Source organism: Rhinoderma darwinii, chromosome 5, assembly GCF_050947455.1.
Source record: "Rhinoderma darwinii isolate aRhiDar2 chromosome 5, aRhiDar2.hap1, whole genome shotgun sequence".
NCBI lineage: Eukaryota > Metazoa > Chordata > Amphibia > Anura > Rhinodermatidae > Rhinoderma > Rhinoderma darwinii.
Genome location: NC_134691.1, coordinates 100693980 through 100710615, shown reverse-complemented (window position 1 = coordinate 100710615; position 16636 = coordinate 100693980). Strand labels below are relative to the sequence as shown.

Sequence of the window (16636 nt, the reverse complement as noted above, 5' to 3'; positions counted from 1 at the left end):
ACATCTGGATAATGGAGGATAGAGGTTGACGTAAAGGCACTCTTCAGGCTGTTGAATGCGGACTCTGCCTCAGGAGTCCACACCTTAGCGTTCAAGCCCATCTTGGTGAGGTTAGAGATATGAGATGTCAGTGAAGAGAAGTTTGGGATGAATTGTCTGTAAAAATTGGTGAATCCCAGAAAGCACTGTATGGCCCTCAAGCCTTGAGGGCGTGGCCATTCCAGGACGGACTTTACCTTTTCAGGATCCTTCTTGAGACCCCGATTTGAGACGATGGAGCCCAGGAAGGGTAGCGCATCTCTCTCAAACACGCACTTTTCCAACTTGGCGTACAGGCGATTCTCCCTTAACCGCAGCAAAACCTGACGGACATGTCTCTCATGAGTCATAGGATCTGGAGAAAAAATCAAGATGTCATCAAGATAGACTACTGCACAAACATAGAGGAGGTCACGGAAGATGTCATTAACGAACTCCTGGAAGACTGCGGGAGCATTACACAGGCCAAAGGGCATTACTAGATATTCATAGTGTTCGTCAAGGGTGTTAAATGCCGTCTTCCACTCGTCACCCTGGGGAATCCGGATGAAGTTGTAAGCCCCACGCAGGTCTAGTTTGGAAAATTTTTTGGCACCACATATACGGTCAAATAATTCAGAGACCAATGGCAATGGATACTTATTTTTCACCGTGATTTGGTTGAGACCCCAGTAGTCGATACACGGATGTAGAGAACCATCTTTCTTCTTGACGAAGAAGAACCCGTCTCCTGCCGGGGAGGAAGACTTGCGTATGAAGCCCCGCTCCAAGTTCTCTCTAACATAGGCGGACATGGACAGAGTCTCTGGCAAGGAGAGAGGATATACCCTACCACGGGGAAGGGATGCACCAGGAATCAGCTCTATAGGACAGTCATACTCCCGGTGTGGGGGCAGTGTCTCCGCCTCCTTCTTGCTGAAGATGTCCGCAAATTCAGCAAAATGACCAGGCAATCCTGCCAGTGACTGAGGCAGAGGAGGCTGAGCCGAACTAATCTGTCCCCGTCAACGATTGTGTTAGGTAGGGTTCGTGGACCTACTGGGCTGTACCAACTTGGCGGTATGGCAGCTGGCCAACAGGGTGGAGGTCAGAGTATATAGTTCATATAGGGTACCTGTGGCAGCTCGGACAGTAGCAAGGCAGGCTTGGCAGGAACTAGGCAGCAGGTAGACGTCAGGCGTGGAGAAGCAGGACAGGCGTGGTATACAGCACATCACAGCTCAGCACGGCACTAGAACAGGATACAGGTTACAGGATACAGTAACAGGGAACACTGGAAGCAGGAAACACTAGGGGACCATTTGCAAGACAGACTTTGAATAAGACAACAATGCTCAGGCGTGTGAGGATGGGGCTGGGACCTTCTTCTAGCCCAGGGTGCTCTGGGAGCAATTAGCTCAATCTCCAACATGCATGCGCTCTGGCTTCTAGTCTGGACTGAGCTCCTGAGCGCACCCTGGTGGTCACTGTGGAGTAGGACGGCCATATGTGCAGATATCTCTTGAGAGAAGAATGTCGACTGGATGGAAGGAGTTCGTGGTCAGCAACCACGGTCGTTATAGTACCCCCCCCCCTTACGTCCCCTCCACTTGAGACCAGAACGAGAGAGAAACCTCTTAATGAGGGTAGGAGCATTGAGATTCTCCTCTGGCTCCCGGAACCTCTCTTCCGGACCAAACCCCAACCAATTCACCAAAAAAAAGTATTTTCTCTCACTCTCTTGGTGTCCAAGATCTCTTTAACATCGAAGGTCTCTGAAGGGCCGCTGGAGGCAACCGCAGGATTTGGTGTCACGTAGCGGGTTAGTGGACACACTTGGCCGAACCGCCATAGCAGGGAGGCAGCTGGCCAAACAACAGGAACCCCAGAATACAAAGTCCCACACAAGGGTACCTGGATAGTCCAGATAGTGGCCGCAGCTCTGGCAATGATGGAGATGGGTGCAGCAGGTATCGCCAAACGTGGAGGATGTCACAGGTGCCGCAGGTTGCGCCAGACGTGGCGAATTCCTCCGGACGTGGCAGAAGACACAGGACGTGGCGGATGACACAGATGCCACAGGTTGCGCCAGACGTGGCAAATTCCTCAGGAAGTGGCAGATGACACAGGACGTGACATGACTCCGACACTAATAGGCACAGGGACAAGAACAGCACGGGATACAAGAACAGGTAACAGGGCAAGGGTAACAACTGGAACGGGAAACAATAAGGGACCATTTGCAAGACAGACTGGGAAAACTAACAACGCTCAGGCAAGGATCAGAAGGCCTGGCCCTTTAAGGCCGGGCACGAGCGTATGCGTGCACCCCACGTTTCACAGCAAACCGGAGCGGAAGTAAGCGCTGGCATCTCCTAGGAAGGAGATGGGGACCAGCGCTCACGGATCCATGGCTGCGGGCGTCGGGAGGTGAGTAAACCCGATGGCCTGTTTCTGGAGAGAAACATGGAAGGAGTTGTGGATCTTGAGGGTAGGAGGCAGCCGAAGCTTGTAGGCAACAGGGTTGATCTGCTGCAGAATCTCGAAGGGACCGAGGAACCAGGGAGCAAATTTGTATGACGGCACCCTCAGTCAAATATTCCTGGAGGACAGCCAGACCTTCGTGCCAGGAAGAAACTGAGGAGGTTCTCTTGTCCTTGTGTCCGCCTTACGCTTCATGCGGTCGACCGCTAGCAGGATGGAGGATCAAGTCTGCTGCCAGATCTGCAGAAAGTCCCCAAAAGCCGTGTCAGCAGCTGGCACCTCGGACGTAACAGGAACCGGGAGAGGGATTCGTGGGTGCTGGCCATAGACAATAAGGAACGGTGTCTTCTTTGTGGTCTCACTGGTATGATTATTGTAAGAGAACTCAGCCCACGGAAGCAACTGCACCCAGTCATCATGCTGCTTGGAGATGAAGGGGCGTAGGTAGTTCTCCAAGATCTGATTGATCCTCTCGACCTGACCATTGGACTGAGGATGGTAGGCCGAGGAAAAGTCCAACTTTATACCTAGGAGTCCGCAGAGGGCTCTCTAGAACTTTGAGGTGAACTGAAGCCCCCTATCAGACACAATATGCTGCGGCAAGCCGTGCAGGCGGAAGATGCGTTGGATGAACAGCTTGGCCAGCAGAGGAGCAGAAGGAAGACCGGTCAGAGGAACGAAGTGGGCCATCTTTGAAAATCGATCCACCACCACCCAGACAGTACTGCACCCGGCAGAGAGAGGCAGGTCCGTAATAAAGTCCATGGCTATATGCTGCCAGGGGGCATTGGGCACAGGCAATGGCTGGAGCACACCAGCAGGTCTGGAGTGAGCGACCTTGTTGGCTGCACATACTGAACAGGAAGAAACAATGTCCATAATGTCCTTGGGCAGCGTGGGCCACCAGAAATGACGAGCAATCAGATCCCGAATCTTATGGGTCCCCGCGTGACCTGCCAATATAGAGGAGTGTCCCCAGCGGAGGATTCTTCCACGGTCAGCCAGGCGCACAAAAGTCCTCCCTGGAGGAATTTCCCCAACTTGCAGGGGATTGACAGAGACAATGCAAGACGGACGAATGATGTTCTGTGGAATCTCCGTGGTGTCTTCTGTCTCGAAAGACCTGGACAAGGCATCAGCCCTCACATTCTTGTCGGTCGGGCGATAATGGAGCTCAAACTGGAACCTGGTAAAGAACAGTGCCCACCTGGCCTGACGAGGGTACAGCCGTTGGGCCGTCTGAAGATAGGTGAGGTTCTTATGGTCCGTTTAAATCAGGATGGGATGAGCTGCGCCCTCTAGTAGATGTCTCCACTCCTCCAGAGCTAATTTGATGGCCAGTAACTCCCGATCCCCAATTGAGTAGTTGCGTTCTGCGGAAGAGAAGAGCTTAGAAAAATATCCACATACCAATGACTTCCCCTTGGAGCCTCTCTGGAACAGGAGTGCACCAGCACCGACAGAGGATGCGTCCACCTCCAACGAGAACTGTAGAGAGACATCTGGATGATGAAGGATAGAGGCTGACGTGAAGGCACTCTTCAGGCTATTGAATGCGGACTCTGACTCAGAAGTCCTCATCTTGGCGTTCATGCCCTTCTTAGTGAGGTTAGAGGTAGAAGTCAGTGAGGAGAAGTTTGGAATAAACTATCTGTAAAAATTGGCGAATCCCAGAAAGCGCTGTATGGCCCTCAAGCCTTGAGGATGTGGCCATTCCAGGACAGACTTTACCTTTTCAGGATCCATCTCGAGACCTCGATTCGAGACGATATAGCCCGGAAAGGGTAGAGCATCTTTTTCAAACACGCACTTTTCCAACTTAGCGTACAGACTATTCTCCCTTAACTGCAGCAAAACTTGATGGACATGTCTCTGATGCGTAATAGGATCTGGAGAGAAAATCAAGATATCATCAAGGTAGACTACTACACAAACATAGAGGAGGTCAAGTAAATTGTAATTAACAAACTCCTGGAAGACCATTGGAGCATTATACAGGCCGAAGGGCATTACTAGATATTCATAGTGTCCATCACGGGTGTTAAATGCAGTCCTCCATTCATCACCCTGGCGAATCCGGACTAGTTTGTAAGCCCCACGCAGGTCTAGTTTGGAAAAAATCTTGGCACCACATATACGATCAAACAGTTCTGAGATCAGTGGCAAGGGATATTTATTTTTCACCGTGATCTGGTTGAGACCTCGGTAGTCAATACAAGGACGAAGAAGAACCCAGCTCCTGCCGGGGAGGAAGACTTTCATATGAAGCCCCTCTCCAAGGTCTCTTTCACATAGGTCGGACATGGACAGAGTCTCTGGCCAGGAGAGAGGATATACCCTACCACGGGGAAGGGATGCACCAGGAATCCGCTCGATAGGGAAGTCATACGCCCGGTGTGGAGGCAATGTCTCCGTCTCCCTCTTGCTGAAGACGTCTGAAAATGCAGCATAATGACCCGTCAATCCTGCCAATGACCAAGGCAGGGAAGGCTGAGCCGAACTAATCTGCACCAGGCATCGGCTTTGACACTCAGGGCCCCACTGGAGAACCTCTCCAGAATTCCAGTCCAGGACTGGGGCATGTAGTGGGAGCCACGGCAGGCCCAGCAACACAGGGTTAACGGTTTTGGATAGGACATAGAACGACAGGAGTTCGGAGTGAAGAGCTCCCACTTGGAGCCTCAGCGGCTTGGTCACAGCTATAACTTGGTCTGGCAGAGGTAGTCCATTCACTGATGCAACCATTAACGGCCTCTCCAGGGGGGTGGTGGGTAATTAAAGAAGATCCACCAGGTCTCTACGGATGAAATTAGCAGCGGATCCAGAGTTCAGATACGCAGAGACCTGATGCGTTCTCTCGCCGGACACTATGGTCACTGGTATGGACAATTTACACAGAAGTCCTTTCTTATCCAAGGTTGTCTTTCCTAGCAACCCTAGGCTTTGGGATTTTTGGGGACACAGGCGTTGTCTTTCCTGGATGGATAGCTTACAGTGGTACATCATCACAGGCTTCATAGGAGGATCGACATCTGAGGATAGCAGGGGTTGCTGCAACGTAGGGACCAGACTAGGAAGGCTACCCTCCCGACGAAGCTCTTGGAGGCGTTCTCGGATCCGCATATCAATCCGGGCGGACAGAAGGATGATGTCATCCAGGGTAGATGGCAGGTCTCGAGCGGCAAGTTCGTCCTTAATTTTAGGAGACAGTCCATGCCAGAATGCAGCCACCAGGGCCTCATTGTTCCATAACAGTTCTCACGCCAGGGTGAGGAAGTGGATGGCGTACTCGCTCACGGAGGTGTCTCCTTGGCGTAGGTTAGTCAAGGAAGCCGCTGCAGATGAGACCCGTCCAGGCTCCTCAAACACCATGCGAAAAGTCCGGAGGAAGCCCTGGAAGTCACGGGTCTCCGGTCCTTGTCTCTCCCAGATGGGGTTTGCCCATGCAAGAGCCTCGCCAGTGAGGAGAGAGATGATGAATGCGACCCTTGCGCCGTCAGATGAAAATGCACTTTCATACAGACGGAAGTGGATCTGGCACTGGTTCAAGAATCCACGACAGGTCCTCACGTCTCCATCATAGCGGTCAGCAAGTGGCAAAGAGAAACGTGGGATCCGGCCGAGGTGAGTGGAAGCGAGCGCTGGCGTCTCCTGAGGGGGGACTGGGGCCAGCGTTTGCCGACTCGTGGCTGCGGCTGTCATGGGGAGAGTGGAACTGACGGCCCGCAGCCACGGACATGACAGTGGGACTGGCCTTAATATGTACAGGAACCACCATTTCCAAGATATTGACATTGCATCTACTGCAACTGGATGGTCTGATGCGTGAAGAGAACAGTACTTCCAAAATTTTAAAGTTGTCTTTGTTCGCCATTAGGTTAATCTCTGGCATGTCCCATCTGTTCACTATTTGCTGGAAGTATTTGGATCTGATGGGACTAGTCTCTTCCGGCTGAGAAGATCTGCTACTGTATTGACAGATCCACTGATATGCAGAGCTCCTAATCCTGCAAGATGGAATTCTGTGAAGATCTGACTACATTCTTGTAGGAGAAGGGGACACAGAGTGCCTCCCTCTTTGTTGAGGTACCAAACTGTGGTTATATTGTCTGAACAGATCAGAACAGCATGAAGGGCATGGCTTTGAACTGGACATGATGAACTTGACAATGATGACAATAGGCCACTCACAGGACTTTTCTGCATGTTGGGTGAATTGGGATGTGGAGATAGGCATCGGTGAGATCCAGTGAAGCCATATAATCTCCCTTCTGAAGCAGATTTGTGACTGATTTTATGGTGTCCACTTTGAATATTATCTTCTGAAAATACTTTTTGAGATGGCGCAAGTGTATTATTAGTCTCCACTTCCCTCCCTGTTTGGGAACGGTGAAAACACGGGAGTAGATTCCCTGACCTTGCTGATCCAAATGTACTAAATAGAGGGCACCCCTCCCAACAAATTCTTGTAGCAGATGTGTCTTTTTCCGCATTGACTAAAAACGTTTTTGCATAGAGTTCTGTAACATGAAGAGATAACCTTCTCTTAACAGTTGGAGCAGCCATCCGTCTGAGGTGATCTCGTTCCATGCCTCCTACATTGACAACCATACTCCTGGCATCAGAATTCTTCCTTGGCAGGACCTGCATCAGGTTTGCGTCTGAATCTATTCTGGAACCTTCCCGTGTTTTTACTGTCAGGCGGCCTACTTTGCCTTCTGTTTCTGTCCCGAAATAAAGGGGCGTGAGCCTCAATACTTGTGAAAAGAAAATTTTTGACACGTGTTCATTTCTGGAAAGGCAAGGCCTTTTCCATCCTTATTTGCTTGAAGAACTGCCTCCAGCTTTGAACCAAACAGGGAGCCTGGTGGGTAAAGGAGAGCACAAAAATTGTTCGTTTGCCCTGTATCACCTGTCCAGGCTTAAGCCAGATAGCTCTTCTAGCCGTGTTGATGAGAGCTATGCTTTTTGATGAAATCCTAAGGACATCTAATGGAAAGTCGCACATGAATTCTGCAGGTTTTTTTTGTTTGTTTTTTACAATTAACTCATTTCATCTCTAGGTACACCTTCCAAAATGTCCTGAGCCAGACCCTCAAAGCTCTTGCTACTGGAACAGAAGCCATAGCTGTCTTCATCAATGCTGCTGAATTGTTATAGGACTTTTTCAAAACGGAATCTGCTTTCCTGTCCAAGGGGTCTCTAACTAGCATTGTGTCATCTGAAGGGTAAAAAGCATGTTTTAATAACTTTGCTACAGGAGGATCAACCTTAGCTGGATCTTCCCAACTTTCTGACACAGCAGGATCTAACTTATATACAGCTTTAAAGGGAATGTGTCGCTAGAATTATTATTTTTTTTTTTAGTTAAACAATTATTATTTTTATTATATATTTTTTTAAATTTTTTCACAAGTCAGGAAATATTATAAATTAGATTCTAATTTATAACATTTCCATGTTCTTGGCACTAGAGGGAGCACTTCCCAAAATTACTGCATGGTCAATGTGGTAAAGCAACCTCATTGCTTTATGCTGCAAATTTGGGGTAGACACACTCTGTAGTGTCCTCACACAATCCCCCCTCCCTTATTCTGTCTAGTGCCAGGAAAAGGAGGGGGTTTGAATCGTCAAACCTCCTACACTATGTGCCACCATTTTCTGAGCGACTGCACAGTGTAGGAGGATTAGATACAGTGCTCAGCAGACAGTATAATACAAACATACACGAACGTAAAACACATCACATACACGAACATAACTTACCTGCTGCCGCTGCCACCTCCTCTCCTATTCCTTGCGACTTCGGTTCCTTGAACATATGGCCGGAAGCCGCGGCCGTAAGTCGTCATCTTACTGTCCGGCCGCGGCTTCCGGTCCACATGAAAATGGCGCCGGATTTCGCTTTGCCAAAGACCTTCCTTTTGGTCTGTGTGGGAGCGGCGCATGCACCATTCTCACACAGACGGTGGTCGCTGTAGTGAATGGAACGGCTCCCGTTCGCATTCTCTATGGGGTTGTATGTGCCGTATTCCATCTCTGTATGTGTCGTTAACCGACACATACAGAGATGAAAAAAAAATGGCAGCCCCAATAGAGAAGTAATAGTAAGTAAAAAGTAAAAAGTAGAACACAAGAACACAAATAAATAAAATGTATTTTAATATCATACTCAAAGCAATTGGATAAAAAAAAAATTATTTCATGACATCTTTCCTTTAAACCGGCTGCCAAAGTCCATCTTTTTGTCAGATTGTTTCTATTCCCTCTCCATAAATAGTGTTTAATGCCTGATGTCCAGGTAATACACAGGCCTTCTTCTTTGGAAAATAAAATACATTTTCTTTATCTTGAGAAGTGGCCTTGTCTTTCTTAGTCTCCATATTACTTGTTTTACTTCTTTTATTAATAACTCTGCATCCTCTTTTTTAAATAGGAAGTTGTTTTTTTTAAATCAGCGCTTCAGAGTCAGATGAATTTTAAGTTGTATCAGATGAAGCAGAAGAGGCGGCTACAGAAGACTCATAGCATGTTCTTTTATATCTTGCTTACCAGATGGCCCAAGAGCATAAAGGGGGTTTTACACAGGACGATTATCGGGCAGTTATATTAACGCTCGTTGCTGATAATTGCCCTGTGTAAAAAGGGCAGTGATCAGCAGATGAACGAGCAATCGATCATCTGCTGGTCATATCGTTTAAAAAAAGTAAAGGATTATCTTTGTCGGCAGCACATCTCCCAGTGTAAACAGGGAGATGCGCTGCCAGCATGATAATAATGTATGGGGACAAACGATCGGAGTAACGACCGCTCGTCCCCATCCATAGCTCCGGGTGAAAGGAGCAAGCGAGCGCCGATCAAAAATGTCTCGTTGATCGGTGCTTGCTGCACCGGCCAAATCTCGGCCGGTGTAAAAGGGCCTTCAGATTTCAGCCAGGCAAAAAAACATTAACGTTTGCTGTCTGAGTTCCTCATCCTCCTCTGGTTAGGTGCAGTCCTTGTAAATATTGGATGAGCAGTCATAAGAGATGTTTAATGCAGCTTAAGCAACGTTTAGATACACTACTCCTTTTTCTTTTTGCAAATGAAGACCTTGTTCATGCAATAAACAATCATCACAAATATCAGAAGCTTACATCATCTGGCAGAGGCAGCTGGCAGTGTGTGCATAATGTGTGTCTGGACTTGTGTCTTCTCTTGCCAGGAGTCTGACTAGAGTGGCTAGACATCTGAAAGCACACAGAAAACAGGAACACAACATAAATACCTTGTCCCATGTGGCCGCAGGGATTCTGAGCGGCAGAGCCTATTCATATTATTACCTTAGGAGGCTTGGAGAGCGGCTGCTCAGGTAAAACAGTCCTAACACCTACTCATCCAAGTCTCATTATATGCCCTGCAGGAAGTGATGCAAGCACCACACAGTATACCGGAAGTGATGCTAGCAACATACAGCGTACACCCGGAAGTGATGCAAAGAACCACACAAGTTCCCCTGGAAGTGATGGAAAGCACCACACAAGTAACCCGGAAATGATGCAAGCACAACACAAGTACACCCGGAAGTGATTTAAGCACCACACAAGTACACCTGGAAGTAATGCAGGCACCACACTAGTACACCCGGAAGTGATGCAAGCACAAACAAGGTGAAGTGGAAGTGCAAGTAGAGTCTCCCAGGCAGCGCAGCCAGACCTTGAGGATGCCGATACATCACTCGCTGCCACATGGCCAAAACAACTGCCTAGGCTGATAGTAATTTGGAACAAGTAAGTGAACTAAAGACACACCTTTAACATAATTTATTAACCTGGAGAATTCACAGCAATTCAAGAGACTGTACTGGAGCACACAATAAACTTTTGAGCTCAACAGTTGAATACCCATAGACACACCTCTGGTATAATAACCTCTGGCAAAAAAAGAAACTTCTGCAAAACATTGCCCAGAGTAAGAGTAAAGAACTCAACGGGTTAACAGAGAAAACCCCTCTGTATGGAAATCCTCCCTGGAGTCAACACATCTCTGGTATAATAAAAATCCATATAATGATATATTTGCCAAAAGACAGGGAACCCCCTGCCGGGCTAAACCTTGAAAAAAAAAAAGAAACATATGTTAATAAGGTGGGCTGTAAGCAGAAGCACACAGCAATGAGGACAAAATAAAAAAACATGTAGGTTGAGCCTACTCTTATACGCCAGTTAATTGTTAATTAATTATGCTAATTGTTTCTATTAGAATTCTAGGTGGGCTAGTCCTAAGGTGGAAACTGGGGACAGAATATCCCAAGCGTGCTGCCATAGGACGATGAGGAAAGATATAGTTTTAACCCCTTAGTTACCACCAATACGCCTTTTCACGCCTTAGGCTAAGCCGCCACCTTTTCCTTTTTCCTGATAAGATCTTATTCCAACCAATATAAATATGCCTTTGTTTTACCACCTACCAAAGATCCACAAAGACATAAAAAATCCCCCGGGTAGATCTATTATTTCGGGGATACAATCACCAACATCATCTCTCTCACTACTTAGATCTAATTTTTCAAAAATATGTAGTGGAACTTCCTAGTTATTTAAAAGATTCCACACAATTAATTAAGGATTTGAATTTAATCAACGTTAAAGAAAATTTATTATTCATTACCTTAGATGTGAGCTCGTTTTATAGCAACATCGAACTTGTAATTGGCCTAAAAAATCTTAAAATGATGTTAGATAGAGATCCGGACCTACTATTGTTACAAAACGATTTTTTTATGCAACAGCATGGAGTTTATTTAAAAAAATAATGTATTTACCTTTGATCATAATATCTATCACCAGGTTAGAGGTACTGCAATCAGTTATGCCAATATTTTTATGGGTATGTTTGAAGAAACACATTTGGCAACACCCATGGGCAACTACCCATATTGTACTTTTTAATATAGATGATTTAATTTTTATTTTGGAAGAGGACATATCTACTGCTACATCTTTCTGTCAATCACTAAATAAAAACACGTGGGGAACTAACTTTACTTCTAATATCCAAAAAAATGAGATACACTTTTTAGATCTAGTCGTTGCAAGGACAGAACAGAGAATTATTACACGGATACATTTTAAAAAGTGGATAGTAATAGCTATTTAGATTTCAACAGCGGACACTACTCGAAATGGTTGAAGAATATACCATACAGTCAGTATATGCGAATAAGAAAAAACTGTACATCAAATACAGATTTTAATATACAGAGCTGCATCCTATATAAGCGCTTTAGAGAAAAAAAACTATCCACGCACATTTCTTTCTGATGCTTATAAAAAAACAAAAGGTCTGAAACAATCGGAGTGCCTACCAATCACTAACACAAAAGAAAAAATTCTGAACAAAAATACAAATAAAACTGAACAACCAAATACCTCAATGTCAAAACACAACAACAATTTTTCATTTAATTTTGTTACTAAATATAATTGTGCACATAAAAATATTAGAGATATTATGAATAAACTGACACATCCTACAAATCGACCCCTATTTAAGTAACAGCTTACCATCTAAGCTGTTAATAACTTTTAAGAGAGCAAGAACCATCAAAAATATTTTAGCACCCAGCCGTGTAAATTTTTCAGGTAATGACAACGGAATAAAACCAATTATCCATGAAAATTAAAAATTAAATAAAAATGGCATCTCCAAATGTGGAAAAATGAGGTGTCTTTGTTGTGGCATGATCACTAACACTGACAGTTTTGAATCAAATCAAACTGGAAATAAATATAAAATTGAGACAAATTTGAACTGGCAATCAAAACTTGTAATTTACCTAATCAATTGTCAGTGTGGTCTACAATATGTGGGCAGAACGATACAAACCCTACATTGTCATGTTAACAAACATCGATCAAACTGTAAAAATTGATTTTTATTACACAGTGTCTCCAAACACTGTACACTTGTACACAACAAACAACTGAATCTAGAGCAAATCGGTTCAAATCTCTCTGTAAACGAGAGAATTTTTGGATATATAAATTAAAAACTCTAACACCTGAAGGACTAAATGAAGTAATGGAGACAATCATCTGACTTGAGAAAATTAGTCCAATATATTCCATCTAAAGGGAATATTGCAATTAATAAAAATTATGATATTAATTATTATCCGATTTTATTTATGAGATTATAGTGTTTTTTAAAGTGCAATATATATGATAGACTCTAAACCTATACCAGCAAAGCGATCCATTGATTAAATTATTCTTTTAGAACATCGTGTCTCTACACAATATAGTATATATATATATATATATATATATATATACATATATGCTAAAAAAAAATAAATCTGGATATACTATTAGCGGCTTATATTATCGCTCAAGACTATAAAACAATAATCTACACAACTAGTATATATCCTTATTCTTATTCCCCTTATTATCCAATACCATTTTGCTCTTATTTATGGTTCTCTTTTACTGTGACAATAATTTTTTACTAGACTTGGATAAAAAAAACCCCATTAGAAATACAGCGGTACATCACTATGACAACCAACGACGCTTTGTAATGAAAGCTAAAATTTACAGCCAGTTTTCTCCAGATTTTATTTAATTTTATCATTATTTTTACTTTATTATGATACGCAATTATACAGATATACACTTTTATATCCATGCTTTTTATTGCTAACACAGATTTAATTTAATTTTTTAACCCGTTTAATTTTCAAAAAATAACTTTTTGATATAAGAGCTATTAAAAAATATATGATGTAATACTGCATATTTCTTTCTAAATGTCCTTTTATCTGTATTTATATATAATTTTTTTCTATGTTTTTATCCAATAATATGACCTGTAAGCATGACCCGGTAGTCGTTATTTTAGCCGACTCCTCTCCCGGTTGTATAACAGGAATCCTGTCAATTTTAACCATTTGTACACACCTGAGGAAGAGACCAGTTCGGTCTCTAAACTATTTATTGTTGTATCTTGTACAAAATAAATATAAATTTGTTTTACTCACCTTGTCTTTGACTGGGTAGAACAAACTAAATCAATACCGGCTGCGCCAGAGAATATATCCGCATTTTCCTATGTTTTCTTTCCACTGACATATCGAGACTGTTCCAGCCCTCGAATCGGATCACCGGCTGCACCCAGACCCAATCATTGAAGCTCCAGAGGACTACTGAACTATACGATTTTGGATGTTATGCTCCCAGCATAACTCCTCAAGGTTAGCATAACTTGAATCTATTTTATCAAGTTTGTTACTGTTTCATGCACTATGTGCACTTTGTTGTCTTTCTTTTATCTCGTCTAGCCACCTTTTCACGGCAGCCTAGTCTAATCCTGCACGGGTCCAGATCCAACTGTAGCGATTGAAGTTTACTTCGATTGCGGCCGTTTAACCCATTAAATGCTGCAGTCAATAGCAACCGCAGCATTTAAATCATTTACAGAGGGAGGGAGCTTCCTCTCTCACCCATTGGCGGCCTACAAATGCAATCGCCTCCGATGGGGTGTCATGGCAGCCTGGGGCCTAATAAAGGCCTCCAGGCCTGCCCTGGCTATATGCCTATTAGGCATGGCTTGAAAGATTGCCTGTCAGTTTTACACTGACAGGCAATAATGCTTTAGTATACTAAGTATACCAAAGCATTATAGCAGTGAGTAAAAGATCGCATAGTGAAGTCCCCTAGTGGGACTAAAAAAATAAGTAAGTAATGTAAAATAAAACAAATTTTTTTTACATAAAAAGTGGTTTTATTTAGTAAAAGTGTAAAAAATAAATAAAAGTACACATATATGGTATTGCTGCGATCGTAATGACCCAAACAATAAAGTTAACATGTAATTTAAACCACAAGGTGAATGCCTTAAAAAAACACAAATAAAAAATAGCAAAATTGCTATTTTTTTCTATCCCCCCCAAAAAGTCATAATATAAGTTAATCAATATGCCCCATGTACCCCAAAACAGTACTAATCAAAACTATGTCTCGTACCGCAAAAAACAAGCCCTCATATCACCACTACAAAAAAAACTACGGCTCTTGGAAAGCGACGATGCAAAAACAAATAATTTTAGTTTAAAAGAGTCTTTATTTTACTTAAGATGGTCATTCTCCCCAAACTCCTTTTTCTATTCCAGACTATCCCGATTCTCCTTCCAAATTTTTTTTTGCTGCCATTAGACAACTGTTTTCCAAGTACATTTGGAACAATACTAAACCCACAATAGCTTTTAGCACCCTTGTCTTTCCTAACGGGGGGATAGGACTTCCAGACATTGAATCTTACTACCATTCCATACAATTAGCCAGGATAACAGTGGTTGGACCATTCTTCAGGTAGACTTGGGGTTCCCGTAGAGGAGGCTTGCATAGGTATCCCCCTAACCTCCCTTCTGTGGCTTGACAAAACTAATGCAGCCCCTTTTCTTTCTAGTAACTCTTACCTCTGCTTCGTATCAAACATGGTCAAAGAGCAATGGAATGAAATCCCTACACCAAATTCTGTCTCTCCTGATGACAGTCCAAGACCTTGTGCCGTCACAAACTAGAAGATTTGGAGACTGTCCGGCCCTCCCTAGAGTAGCGTCCTGCAGCACATGCGATTCCATACTGACAGATTGGGCCGTTCCTACCCTCCCCGAATTGAGGTCTCAACCAGGATTCTCATCCCTCAATTTTCTCTCTTACTTTCACTTCAGGCGGTGTTACCTGGGAGCGCTTACCCCTCGACTGCCCGCTATCTAGGCTGGAAAAAACCCTCCTCCTTCACCAACCACCAAAGAAGCTTATTACACTATATTATAACAATCTCATTAAGATGAACACAACGGTACAGCCCACCTTTCTTAAATCTTGGAAGTTAGAACTAAATACTACTTTTTCTGACAAAAACACCAAGGAAATTTTTAGAAACTCTCTTGGGACCTCTAGATGTATTAAATTACAAGAATCCTCATACAAACTGACCTCTAGGTGATACAAGACTCCTTGGGTATTGGATATAATATGTAACGAAATCACCCCTAACTGCTGGAGATGTCATAAAGCCCCGGAAACATATCTACATTTATGGTGGGAGTGTGAAGAAATTTCTCCCTACTGGGAACAGATCCAAAATACCCTTAATACCATCACACACTCCTCTGTTGTTATTACTCCCCGCGTATTGTTCTTAAATCTGTGGCCAACATTCCCTAGGGGGCTTCCCAAGGAGCTATGGTTACAACTTTTTTCTGCCGCCAAATCTCTGATACCGCTGTATTGGAAGACCGAGGCTGCGCCGCCAATTAGTCACTGGCTTAGGAAAAGAGCCCAACTTGCAAGAATGGAAGAGCTCTCGCATCTAGAATTTCATTCTCATGCCCAATACCCAAAAAACTGGGCACCCTGGTTTGTGTTCTGCAAAAATGACTCCTTTAAACACCTTTGATGGGAAAGACCCAACTCAAGACCTGTTGTGCTTTGAGTCTTCTCTCCTTTGTACTTTTGCTTCCCCCCACCATTGACTTTCGGTGACTGTGAAACGAACAAACACCATAAAGTTCATGCTACCTTACTGTTCTATTTGTTCTTTCTACTGTAGAAGTCATTCTATGTGCACACTCATCTTCTAATTGTGAATCCTAACAATTACTTGTATCCTATGTACACTATTGCTTTTACTCATATTGTAATCACTCTACTGCCTTTATGTAAAACCTCAATAAAAAGTTATTGTTGAAAAAATAAAAGTTTTTATTGTGCAAAAGTCTACATATGTGGTATAGTCGTAATCATACTGACTTATAGCATAAAAGTAACATGTTATTTACATCAAACAGTGAATGGCGTGAATTTAAAATGCATAGAACAAGGGCAGAATTTCAGTTTTTTTTCTATTCCTCCCCAAAAAAAGTTAAAAGTTAATAAAAAAATGATATGTACCCCAAAATGGTGTTATTAAAAAGTACAACTAATCCCGCAAAAAAACAAGTCTATGATGACGGAAAAATTAAAAAGTTATAGCTCTTTGAATGCGACTGTATAAAAACGAAAAAAAATAAATAAATAGCTTGGTCATTAGGGCCTAAAATAGGCTGGTCACTAAAGGGTTAAAGACAAATGGAGATTACATCAAA

General features: G+C 43.6%; 1 long non-coding RNA gene across 2 annotated transcripts in view; it reads left to right on the top strand.

Moving 5' to 3' along the window:
* Nucleotides 1–16211, top strand: part of LOC142651510 (uncharacterized) — a 34892-nt gene extending 18681 nt beyond the window's left edge. The window contains exons 3-5 of one of the 2 annotated variants that reach the window (XR_012847634.1): nt 9905–10271; nt 13623–13738; nt 15218–16211. This is a non-coding gene — a long non-coding RNA (uncharacterized LOC142651510). Of the gene's footprint in view, nt 1–9904; nt 10272–13622; nt 13739–14952 lie in introns of both variants that reach the window. The other variant, XR_012847633.1, reaches the window with a different exon arrangement.
* The last annotated feature ends 425 nt before the right edge of the window (nt 16212–16636 follow it).